Source organism: Ambystoma mexicanum, chromosome 13 (assembly GCF_040938575.1).
Source record: "Ambystoma mexicanum isolate Mex_15411 chromosome 13, UKY_AmexF1_1, whole genome shotgun sequence".
In the NCBI taxonomy this organism is placed as follows: domain Eukaryota; kingdom Metazoa; phylum Chordata; class Amphibia; order Caudata; family Ambystomatidae; genus Ambystoma; species Ambystoma mexicanum.
The window spans coordinates 30,787,572-30,800,625 of NC_090938.1; the positions used below are offsets into that span (position 1 = coordinate 30,787,572).

The 13,054-nt window shown below is 43.2% G+C and overlaps 1 protein-coding gene across 1 annotated transcript in view; it reads left to right on the plus strand.

Moving 5' to 3' along the window:
• Positions 1-13,054, plus strand: part of OPTC (opticin) — a 58,113-nt gene that overhangs the window by 12,566 nt on the left and 32,493 nt on the right. The window lies entirely within an intron of this gene.

The following is a 13,054-nucleotide window of genomic DNA, read 5'->3' on the forward strand; positions in this document are numbered from 1 at the left end:
CCTCCGTGTTGTGGAATCATAAAAAAAAACAATATTACGGCTGTTACACCGAGCAAAGGAAAATACAATGACACAGGCTTATAAAGATTCCCAGAATCTTTATTACAAAACTGAACAGTATTCAACAAAGTACACAAATAGCTATTTGGCCGTCAATACATCACAGAGACCACCTGCAGGTCCAATATGAGCAGTGAGGGAATTTCCTAGCTGGACATCAATGCTTTTATACAATTTGTAAAATGATGTCCAGCCCCCTTACAGGTTATTCATGCACTGGGCTAGGGTCGCGCCAAGTTCTTTTTCCTAATTTACATATCTCATGCATGCGGTTTACTTTTCGATACATTTACTAACACACTCCATTATTCTTCAATTTAACATTTACACTCTATATATATTGCTTTAATACAGACCAAACAATGTTTCGCATAATATATTCGGATAGCATTACTGTTCTTATATACTTGTAGTTTAACATTGCTAATTCAAGTAATCCCCTGCTCCGAGGTCAACAAAGGACAGGGTCTACATGACCCTAACATGTAGCCTGAAGGCAGGTTGGACATTAACTTCCCTACAAAGGTTGGAGAGGTTAAGGCAAGAACAAGGACACACGAAACGGCCATTTTAGATTACAGGGTGACTTTGTAAAAAAAACCAAAATGGCAGTTTCTAACCTAAAATGGAGGCTTGATTCAAGATGGCGGCTTACATCAATTTCTAAGGTCAAGACCTTGCCGCAGAGAGTTATTCGCGTACAATTTTTCAAGCAACTTGGCGTAAACCAATGTACATACAAATCGTTTGTAATAAGAGGCATAATTTAATATCCGGTTTGACAAACCCTCCTTTTGGCCTATGTCAAGTGCTAATACTATTTCTGATTTGATTGCAAGTAACTCCATGCGTCATCGTCCAGGCACCCCGAATCATTGTCGGACATATCTATTGACATTAGGTCTGATACCAGAGTTTCCTTCAACACATACTCTTTGGAGAGCTTCTTTGGGGCGTATATTTTATTCCCCAATACGCTTGTTGCTTGCGCACAACATACCCCTAATACTGAGCATATACCAGGGAGACACTGTATACAACAACAAAGAAACAGAAAACCTCCCAAGATAATCAGTAGGGCCGAGAACAACTTCCATCCCCATGACCATAGGAAGTACCAAAACCATGTACCAAGTTCCCAATTTCCCTCAGGAACATGTACTTCTGAACTAAGGATATGTAGATTTTGGATCGCCCTAGAGATCGTTGGAGAGGAGTCTGGAACGTAAACGCAGCAAGTGGACCCCACTAATTTACATACTCCTCCTCACTCTGCCAGGATGACATCTAATGCCATCCGGTTCTGAAGAGCCACTAATCCTATCGCTCTCTGCTCTAGCGTCATATTATAGAGTATGTCAGTGGTCCGATTGATGGTTCTCTCCAATACTCTCGCTAGTCCCCTAATATCTTCTGAATTCGTAATTTTCCCAAAAAATGGTACAAAAGATTTCATAATATCTCCTAAAGTTTGCGCCGGAGTATCCCCTTTTACACCTCGTCGTGGACAAGTCTTTGAAATTTCTGTAGTACTGGCAATAAATACCCCAGGTAATAGAATCCCTAAATAGCAGGTTCCTTGCCACTCCCTGGGCAACCATGGAAATGCCACATTCCCGCAAACGAAATAGACAGGTTCGCCTACGTACAGAGGTCTGTTTTCACTAGTCAAATTCGCAACGTTGGCGCACTTTCTAAAATTACCCATTTACCGTGTTCCATTCCTCTATATGCAGAAGGATACTGAATCGGGGCTGTGATTAAGAGAATACGGTGGAGGCGTGGCATCCTTATTGCCTATAGGAGCCATTTTGAAACAGATTAAAGACTGAAAAGGACGGGACAATCTATCAGAGGGCCTAACAGAAGCAATGTTTGGCTTGCTTCTATTTGCAAAAAGCGAGCATCCCAGGGGCATCAAAACATTCTTTTCAAAACTATTTAAATTTGTGCCATCAAAGTTCCCTGAAATGCTGTCATTCCATCGACCAAAAAATAGTGCTCTAAGGGAAGCGTAACAGGCAGTTGTCAGAGGCAAAGGGTAAATATACCAACCAAGCCCTTTATCCCCATGTTGCGGTAAATGTGTACAGATCCAGCAATTGGTCTTATTAAAAATTGCATGAGTGGCATTCATGATTAGTAAAAGGGTATTATTCTGATAATTCCGTCTATGCAAAGAATCTCTAGGCGACAAAGTATGTAATTGCACAGAAGGGGTGGGAATCACAGATACATTCTCAATAGGTAAAAAGTCCTCTAACGGATATGCTTCTTCCAGATACCATAATCCAAACCCAAAAGTCATTACAAATCCAGTAATTAGTACAAGAAGGCAACAATACACTTTGGGGGTCCCCTTACATACTTGATAATTGTCTCTGCTAGTCATATTTTTATCTAAATGTTCAGCATGAGCGGTAGCGGGTGCAGGCATGGTAGTCTTCAATCGAAAAACACCAATTGTTTGTTTGCTGGCGACTCCAGTTGCGCGTCTTCTTAATGTCTTTCCCACAACCCTTAGCCGACAGAATCTTTCCGCACAATCGGGCCAAAAAGACAAGCCCTCAAATGATTTTTTCCAGTCGCACAGTCAGACCATGCTGTACATTTATTTCCTTGGGCGCAAATTATATTTTGCCGTTTCTGGTGAGAACAAAGTGTCGTCACTTCCTCCTGGAAGTGGTGAACGGACGGAAATGGGATCAAGAAAGGATTGATCCGGAAGTTCCACTGTTGGGGAGTGCGGAGACAAGGTGGCCGTCTTGTCCAGCCCTGCGGATTCTGAAACGGTCTCCGATTCTCCCTTGTTGGTTGTTGCTGTTTCAGGCACGCGAGTTACAGCAGTGGGAAGAGATTCTGTGTCTTCTGTATCGTATGGCACAGGCTGTGGGATCCGTTTGGTGTGCGTCGCATGGATCCAGTGTTCTCGACCCGCTACCCGCACGGCAGTCTGGGTGACTAGCAGGACTTGGTAGGGACCCCTCCACCGAGGTGCAAGGCAAGACGACCTCTCAAAAACCTTTGTGAGGATCCAGTCCCCGGGTCGTATACTGTGACCAGGGCCCTCGTAGTGTACATGTAATGCCTCTCGCACTTGGTGATAAATTGAAAACAGATTTTTAGTCAACTGGTTACAGTAGTCTGAAGGAAGCACATTTTCTATATCCCGTAGTGAGCGACTTTTTGGCATACCCCAAATATTAGCAGGTCTCCCCATTACCACCTCAAAGGGAGAGAGCCCAGTCTTAGTTTGAGGGGTCGTTCTCATCGATAGTAACACGATCGGTAAGGCGTCTGGCCATTTTAGCTTGGTGCCAGCACATGTCTTAGCGAGTTTGTTCTTTATAATGCCATTGTGCCTTTCCACTAATCCGGCACTCTGGGCATGTCTAGCTGAATGGAACCGTTTGTCAATCTGTAGTCCTTTGCAAATTTGCAGGACTACAGTGGCAATAAAGTGTGGCCCATTATCAGACCAGATGACTCTTGGCAGCCCGAACCTAGGAAAAAACTCTTTCAACAGAGTTTTTGCCGTGGTTATGGCCGTTGCATCTTTAACCGGGTAGGCTTCAACCCACTTACTAAATGCGCAAATAACAACCAATACATATTTGAGATTGTTACACCGTTCCATTTCAATAAAATCAAAGTGAATAACATCAAACGGGACAGAAGGTGGAGCGAAACTTCCTCTAGGAGACGAGGTACCTTTCCCTACATTGTGCTGCAAGAAAACCATGCAGTTCTGGACAAAACACTCCGCAATTTTGAAAATCTTATCATTGGCCCATACACTGTGTAGCATTTTTGTTAGTTTCCTCGCACACACATGTGTCGGACCATGAGCCATAATAACCATCATTATTAATGTAGGCGTCAGGGAGTAACCATTTCCCTTCAACATTGTCTACCCAACACCCATCATCATCCAATCTTCCTGCACCCTCGATCCATCTCTTAGTTTCCTCTATAGTAGCATCTGCTTGAATATCTTTTACAACATCAATACTTTCTCCCAAAGTGCAAACATTTACAACTTCTTTTACAGCGTACATTCCTGAACTGAAATCAGTGGCAGTCTGTTTAGCTATCTGATCGGTGAAGGCATTCCCTTTTCCTACATCATCTGTAACTTTTTGATGTGCTGAACATTTTATGATAGCTAACTGAACAGGGAGTGCAAGTGCTGAAAGCAATCACACTATTAAAGTGCCATGCTGTATTTTCGTTCCATGCGAGGTCAAGAAACCTTGTTCTTTCCAAAGTCTACTGAAATTGTGGGCCACCCCAAAGGCATACTGACTGTCAGTATATATATTCACTGTACGCCCTTCAGAAAGCTCACAAGCCCGAGTTAACGCTATAATTTCTGCGGCCTGCGCAGAGTTATGCATAATTCTTTTGGTTTCCACAACCGTGCTTAAAGTAGTGACAGCATAAGCAGCCGTGGATGTACCATCTGGAAGTTTAAAACAAGAGCCATCACAAAATAGCTCTCCTTGAGGGCTATTCAAAGGTGTGTCTTTCAAATCGATTCTGCCTTTAGTCTCTTGTTCTGTCATATAAAGGCAATCGTGTGACGTATCGTCATCATCAACAATATTTTGTGAGACAGGTAAAAGTTCAGCCGGATTTAATACGCAACACCTCTGAATTTGAATGTGGGGAGCAAACAAGATCAGTTCATATCTTGTCAATCGTGCAGAAATGAGGTGTTGCGTTTGAGTTCTATTCAATAGAATATCTACAGAGTGAGGTACCATTAGGGTTAACGCATGACCCAGAACCATTCCCTCACTCTGTTTTACAGACGCAGCAGCAGCAGCAACAGCGCGCAAACATCTTGGCAAAGCGCATGCTACAGGATCAAGGGCGGAGGAATAGTAGCCGCACAGCCTATTTTTCCCTCCATGTTCCTGCGTTAACACAGCCAAAGCACATCCATCACGTTCATGCACAAACAATACAAAGGCCTTATCATAATTAGGAGTTCCTAAAACCGGCGCCGAACACAGCGCGGATTTGAGCAAATCGAATGCTGTCTGGTGTTCCAAAGTCCATGGCAATGGCAAAGAAATGCCCTTCTTTGTCAAAGCCAACATTGGTTTAAACGTTAACGAAAAATTTGGATCCACAATCTACAACGGGAAGCCATACCTATCAAGGCTCTAACTTCCTTTTGCGTATTTGGGACAGACATACCAGAAATTGTCTTTATTCGTTCAGGTGTCAACCGTCTTCCCTCCTTTGACAGGAGATAGCCTAAATAGGCGACCTCCTGGCAACAATATTGGAATTTCTTAAGTGAAGCTTTGTGGCCATGTTTTGCTAAATGACAAAGCAGCAACACGGTGCCTTATTTACAAGCACTCTCAGAATCAGCAGCCAAGAGGAGGTCATCTACGTACTGTAGTAACGTGCAAGTAGTAGGCAACTCGAGGGTATTGAGCTGCTCTTTCAATGCCCTACTATAAATACTTGGACTCTCAGTGTACCCTTGTGGTGCACGAGTGAATGTAAACGAGCGTCCACCTAGGGTAAACGCAAACAAATACCTACTATCCTTGTGTATAGGAATACTGAAAAACGCGTTTTTAAGATCAACAATGCTAAAGTGAGTGGCAGAAGCCAGAATCATGGTTAATATCGTTGTAACATCAGGTACAATAGGAAATTGAGGAGCCACAATTTTGTTAATAGCGCGTAGATCAATTATAAAACGAAAGGGAATCGCATTATCACCTTTTTTGTATACTGGCAAAATGGGGCTGTTACATATGCTACCCGTAATCTCCTCAATTACTCCACAATGTACAAAATCAGAAACTATACATTTCAAAGCCTGTTCGCCTTCAACTGAGATCTTATATTGCAGGATGCGAGGCAATTTTACTCCATGTTTCAAAATAATTTTAACAGGTTCAATTTGGAGAATGCCCACATCATTATCATCGATACCCCATAAGCATTCTGGAACATTACTAAATTCTGGCGGTAAAGGTTGAGTGAAAAACTGAGAGGCGAGTGATTGCTGGGGTGAAATTGTTAGCCGAATCCCATCCGGAGAACAATGAATTACTGCGTGTAATGCCTTCAACAAATTTAGCCCCAGCAAGTTCTCTCCACAGTTTGTGGTAAGTAAAAATAGACACTGTTCCGTGAAGGGACCCAGTGTTATCGCTACCGGCAGAGAGACCGGACAAACTACAGGTGTGCCTGAAAACCCTACAGAAACATTGGATTGCCCTGACAGGGGAATATTTGGAACCCGTGAATGGTCAATGGAACATTTCTGTGCTCCCGTATCTACTAAAAATAGATGCTTCCTATTTCCCACCGCCATCTCAACGTAGGGGCCTTTCTGATGAACGGGAATAGGTGTAGGTTCCAAATCCTGCTTCGGGCAATCCTAGCGGAACAAAATATGATCAAAAGGAAGTTCTTCAGAGAGATACGCGGCAGAACGGTGATCAAAAATGTTTCTATTATCCACATTCGAAACTTGCTTATCTTGTGAAGGAGATTGCTATGATTCTGGTGCAAACTGACCTCTGCCAGGGCCCCCTGCACCTGGGCGACCTCTGGATCGTCTACCCATGTTCCCAAATGACCTTTGCTGTAAGGTTGGGCAACGTGCGCGCCAGTGGCTTTCCTGCCGGCAGTAGGCACACTGGTTAATGGTTACCGGAGCCAAGTACGCACTTCCCTGTGGGATGTACTGACCTCTAAATTGATTACCCCCTCTAGGGTTTCTAACGATCTGCTGCAATAAAACTTTAGTTTTCAAGTCACCCTTTTTTTTCTCAAACTTCTCTTTTTCAATGTTTACATGATTTTCATAATACTGAGCCATATGCAATACCTCTGACAAACAACCTTTTCTCTGACTCTGTGCCCAAATCTTGTCCACTGAAATCAGAGAATACCTGCTCGAACCGATTGAAAAAATCGGTAGCACCCTCAGACCTTCCTTGGACACAGGCCATAAGCTTGTCCCATATGATTCTTTTTTCTGGGACCATAGTTTTCAATTTTACAATAATTCTATCAGGCAAGGTTAATATCACTTGAGGTGGTTGTTCGCCAGCTGGTCTTTCTCTGTCCAGCCTAGTCATGTTATCCCATGTATCTCCCAACCCAGGTATGTCATCTATAGTCCTAATCTGCTTCCACAAATCGACTGGCAGGAGTACGGGAAATAATAGGTCAATATCACTTAAAGTGAATATCGACGACTGTAAGACCGACTCTATTTCTTTATAGAATCCGGTCGGATTTTTTCGTATATCAGGAATAGATTGCTTTATGGTGTTCACTTCCTGCTTGAAAACTGGACGTGAACACACTGTGAAACGTAATGTGCAGGAATTTCTCCGGCTAACATACCTCGTGCAGCATCAGCCGCAATCTCAACTTTTGGGACAAATGTCAGAGGGACCTCTCTCATAGGCAACTGAGAAGTTGGCAGCTCCGAACGCTTACTAAGCAACAGAGCCAAGTCAAGCGCTAAGGCAGTCGAAGAAGTATCAATCGAAAAAGCTCTCTTATAAACACTCAACAATTCTGCAGGACAACAAATCTTTCTTCTTACACACTCATTCTGCAGGTGCTCTACCATCACCTGTATCACTTTCTTTTGCATTTCTAACGTATATTGACTGTACGTGTCATATACATCTTCTGGAGTTATCGACATATCCGAAATCCATCTTATCGCGTCCTTTGTACAAATTCGTGCTTCCTCACCTTTTAATTCTCGACGAGGAGAAAACCGTTTCTGTAAATACATAATACCTAAACTATCACCATCTACTTCCTCGTTCTGTAACTCTTCCAACTCCTTCCTATACTCAAAAATCCTCTCGACATGCTCATATACCTTCTCCGCAGTATCTCTGGACAATGCTAAGGCGTTCAAATCCTGTAACCCTTGTGGGAAATCTACATCATCTAGTCTATTCCACATTATACTTAAATGAGTCCCTAATCCTTCGATAAAAACATTTTTCTCAGGAATATCTTTTAAATTTCCGAGTGTGGAAAAAACATCAGCTTGTTCACCCTTCTCCATACAATGTTTAGCCCAAGCAGTCAATTCATTCCTCTTGTCTGGCGACACAGTATTACGAGTCACAACCCTTGGTCTTGCTCCCTGGTCTACTACAAGCGATGCAAGATCACTTGGAAGAGGAAGAGTAGACACATTCTGAATAGCAACAGGTGAAGGCAAGGGGGCAGGCAAAGAGGCGACGGCTGGAAAAACAACAGGAAGAACAACAGGGAGGACTGGAGGATCTATGGGAGGGGGAACTACAACAGGAAGGGGCAAAGCTCCAGGAGGAGGGACATATGGAGGTGGCGAGGAGGGAACGGGCCTTCGTTCATGCAAAAGTTTATTAATCAATTCGTCTGACGTATGAAAATCTTTTGAAGGGTAGATTTTCTGAATGTCTAATTGAAATGCCCTGTCCGTGTTCCTAACTGACTCCAATTGCTTATTTTGATCATATAGCCATGCCTTTTCGACACTCGTCATATGTCGACGCATATGTTTCTCTCTACTCTTTTGTTGCTGCAAAGCTTCTATTTTCCAACTATGCAACGCGTCAAATGCCGCAGGCCTAGCCTTCTTCTTTACTAATACAGACTCTAAATATTCTATACGAGGGATTTCAAAACTACTATTGGTCGGCCACCGAAGATTAGAATTATGTCTGGTTTGTCTGTGCCAAATGTCATTAAATGCTATACTACCAAAGCCTTTCTTACAGTACATAGTACATGCCGGCGACCCCTCCTGTGGTGCGGGATGGCTATCTTCCAACGATTGTCTGTCACTGCGGAAAAATGCCCTAAAGCAGGCAGACAATTTCCCAGGCATATCAAAGTTCTGGTGTTACCTGGTTAAATAATTGTGCTTGCGAGTACAATGCTTCAAATTCAAATATGTCAGGGTTAAATTAAGAATCGGGACATGATTCACCTGACCAAAGGACTGGGAGGCCCGATCGGGTTACTAAGGACAATGCAAAGGACCCACGTGTCTGGTGATTTTCTGCAAATTTACCCACCTTAGATATATGAACCCTCGTCAAGACGTCGTCTCGGGCTATAGCTCACTGTCCAGGGATCGGATCGTGCAGTTTCGTCGAGGAATTCACTTCTCGTTTTAGAGTGGCCGGTTCTGTTGACACCGTCCGATCCCGGTCCGATAGCCGAGCCAACCTTCAACGAGACGAAGTCAATCTTGAGGGTCCCTATTCGGGCGCCATCTGTGGAATCATAAAAAAAAAACAATATTACGGCTGTTACACAGAGCAAAGGAAAATACACTGACACAGGCTTATAAAGATTCCCAGAATCTTTATTACAAAACTGAACAGTATTCAACAAAGTACACAAATAACTATTTGGTCGTCAATACAATACATCACAGAGACCACCTGCAGGTTCAATATGAGCAGTGAGGGAATTTCCTAGCTGGACATCGATGCTTTTATACAATTTGTAAGGTTAATCATGCACTGGGCTAGGGTCGCGCCAGGTTCACTTTCCTAATTTACATATCTCGTGCATGCGGTTTACTTTTCGATACATTTACTAACACACTCCATTATTCTTCAATTTAACATTTACACTCTATATATATTGCTTTAATACAGACCAAACAATGTTTTGCATATTATATTCGGATAGCATTACTGTTCTTATATACTTTTAGTTTAACATTGCTAATTCAAGTAATCCCCTGCTCCGAGGTCAACAAAGGACAAGGTCTACATGACCCTAACATGTAGCCTGAAGGCAGGTTGGACATTAACTTCCCTACAAAGGTTGGAGAGGTTAAGGCAAGAACAAGGACACACGAAACGGCCATTTTAGATTACAGGGTGACTTTGTAAAAACCCCCAAAATGGCGGTTTCTAACTTAAAATGGAGGTTTGATTCAATATGGCGGCTTACATCATTTCTAAGGTCAAGACCTTGCAGCAGAGAGTTATTTACGTACAATTTTTCAAGCAACTTGACATAGGCCAATGTACATACAAATCGTTTGTAATAAGAGGCATAATTTATTATCCGGTTTGACAGTGTGATCTCTAAAAATCGATTCTGATGTACGGCGCCTCCGCGTGTGGATAGAAGAGTGGCCCAGGCATCACATATCTTATGTGTATGTTGGGCGTCCATTGCTATGTTAACTGGCTTCGGTGTACGAGTGGCCGTGAAACTGAAGAAACAGCACCCGCCATCTTGGAGTGTACTAGTTCTAACTTAACTACACTTGTGCCTGTGGGTTGTCCCAAAGGAGCGCTCGGGCAATAATTGTTCCTCTCAGTTTGAATTTGTATAATTACATTAAGTGTATATCTTGTGACAGACTGGAGCTAACTTGATTACAATTGTGCCCGTATGTTGGCCTAGAAGATCTGGTAGAATATTGGGGCAATAGTTGTCTCTCTTAGTTTTAATTTTAGTAATCACAATTCATGTGCATAACATTGTGCTTAATGGAAGTCCGTTGCTGTGGTGGCCGGCTCGGATCTATCACGTGCATGGAACGGACACACTGAGAATGTAGACGGCTTGAAACCGGCTTGTGTTATCCTTGTAATGTAGGGCCCCTTTAAATGTGGGCGTGTTGAAGTGTGAAAAGACACGGGTCATCACAGCGTCATGTATGTTACTAAAAGGGGCCACTGCAGGCACGTGCAGCACTGTAGCTGAGACCCAGTTAGTGGCAACTCCTGACTCCTGCTTTCATTTGTGTCCTGTCTCATTGCTTGAGTTCCGTGTGACCACGGCCGGATGCCCCCCTGGCCGGTGTGCCCACCGAGTCATGAGTGTATGCATGCTGCTGGGTGCCCCCAGCACAAGAGTGATCCTTGGTGATCTAGGGACCAGAGGGTGCCCCCCTCTGGTTTGGTCTGCTGCAGCCTGAAGTAACTGTCGGGTGCTCCCGACAACTGTGTCCTGCTCCGGTGGCCCAGAAGCTAGGACATAACAGACCAGACAACAAGCCCAATGCTTGACTGGTCTCTCCATTTCAGGGAACGGCGTCCATAGCTGGGACCCGCCACACGGAGAGGGAAGATTTAGTCTCCGTTTTAGTTTTGCCATCATTACGTGACATATGCACACCACGATGTATCCATTGAACACACTGGGTGCGCCATACTGAGAGAAGCGTGACCTGTGCACTATTGTTGACCTAAAAGGTGAAGACGTTGGAGGAAAATGCACACCAACCAGTGTGTACTCAAAGTGCAAAAAGTGTGCATATGGCATCAGGAGTGTGCATAAAAACTGAAAATGCTGTGGTGGGCACAGAGATGACAGATCCTCTCATGTTACCCTCCAACATCGAAGCGTTTACACGGGAATGAAAAATACAGATAAGGTATTCAAATGGCATTCGAATTGTATATAGAAACTGGAATTGCTGTCACCCTCCAAAACAAACAATTTTGCAAAAGGAATGAAGAATGCATATGGCATGGTGATTATATATTGATCCATTACCAATGTGTTTCTGAACACAGAGATGTTGGATTAGAGCAAAACTCCCTTGGGATGGTCTGTGTCACCACAGAGAATTGGAAATAACTAACTATAAATTGGAAATGTGTCTAACGATTAGGTGAATGTCTCACAGACCTTAAGTTTTCCAATTTCTCATTTGTGCCATAGAGGACTATTTAATATAGATCAGGCGGAATGGGCGGACTCAGGTTTTAAATATTTGGGCGTCCATGTTGACAGAGATATTGAATCTCTCGTGGTCAATGCCAGCTGAAACGTATTGATATAGACAGACTCCGCAGTAAATGGGAGGAATTCAGATGGACTCTTTTGGGCAAGGTTAGTGTGGTTCAAATGACCCTGCTTCCTAAATTGTTATATATTTTTAATTTGCTTCCTCTACCACTCCCGAACAAACTACTTTTGAATATTCATAAATAGCTGAATAGATTTTTGTGGGGGGAGAATGGTCCTGCATGAATTCCGAAAGCTGTTCTTCAAAGAGCAGTGCATCTAGGTGGCTTTGGCTATCCTGATATAAGGAGATATCCTTCTGCATTTACATTACGCACTCTGCATCGCTGGATTATGCCCGACCAAGTAGACTGTGCAGGCTGGATTAACATTGAGAGAGAAGCAGCCTCACCAATGCCAATTGATGTTGTCCTATTTGCAGAAGAAAAGCTGCCGGCCAAATTGAATCCCACATTTATAAAACATGTGGTGAAAAAATGCAAGAAATGTAATGTGACTCGAGGTGGAAAATATTGACTCAGCGCAGACTCTAGCTTGTGGAAAAATCCAGCTGTGCAACAGGATAGTTGTGCTTTGTCATGGATTTCTTGGCAGAAAGCGGGCATCTGGAGAATTGGGCAGGTTCATGAGGGTCAGAACAGGCTCGATCTTGAATGCTTAAGTTTTAAACATAAGCTAAAGGCAGGGGAGATTTGTTGCTATAATGTACTGAAGGATCTCTTTACTAATATTCTATCACCATTAAATGCTACAGTGCACGCCTCACCTGTGATCTTGCACTTATTTAAAACCATGCCTCTATCAACTTCCGCATTAAATCAGCTTATTACACCTCAAGCATTTACACTGGCGTCGCATTGTGGTAGAAATAATTTGAATGTAGACTTGTGCTGTTGTCGGACATTGAGTGGAATTGCATTTGTGCAGGACCAGTAAAATATAAGATTGATTTGGAGTTAAGATATACGCAGCATTGGATTAACCACTACTTGTACTGCTCTCCGTGGATGGTGTAGTCGTGTAAACTATGCTGTGAAGATGTTTGCTGGAATTGCAGAAGTGATTCCGTCACCAACCTCCATATGTTATGGATATATAGAAAATTTGAATTGTTTTGGGATGGCGTTTTCCAGAGAATTGATATGGTCTTAGGTACATCTCTTCCAAGAGAGCCGCTTGTTGGCGTATTGTGCCTATTTCCCCCTGATACTGG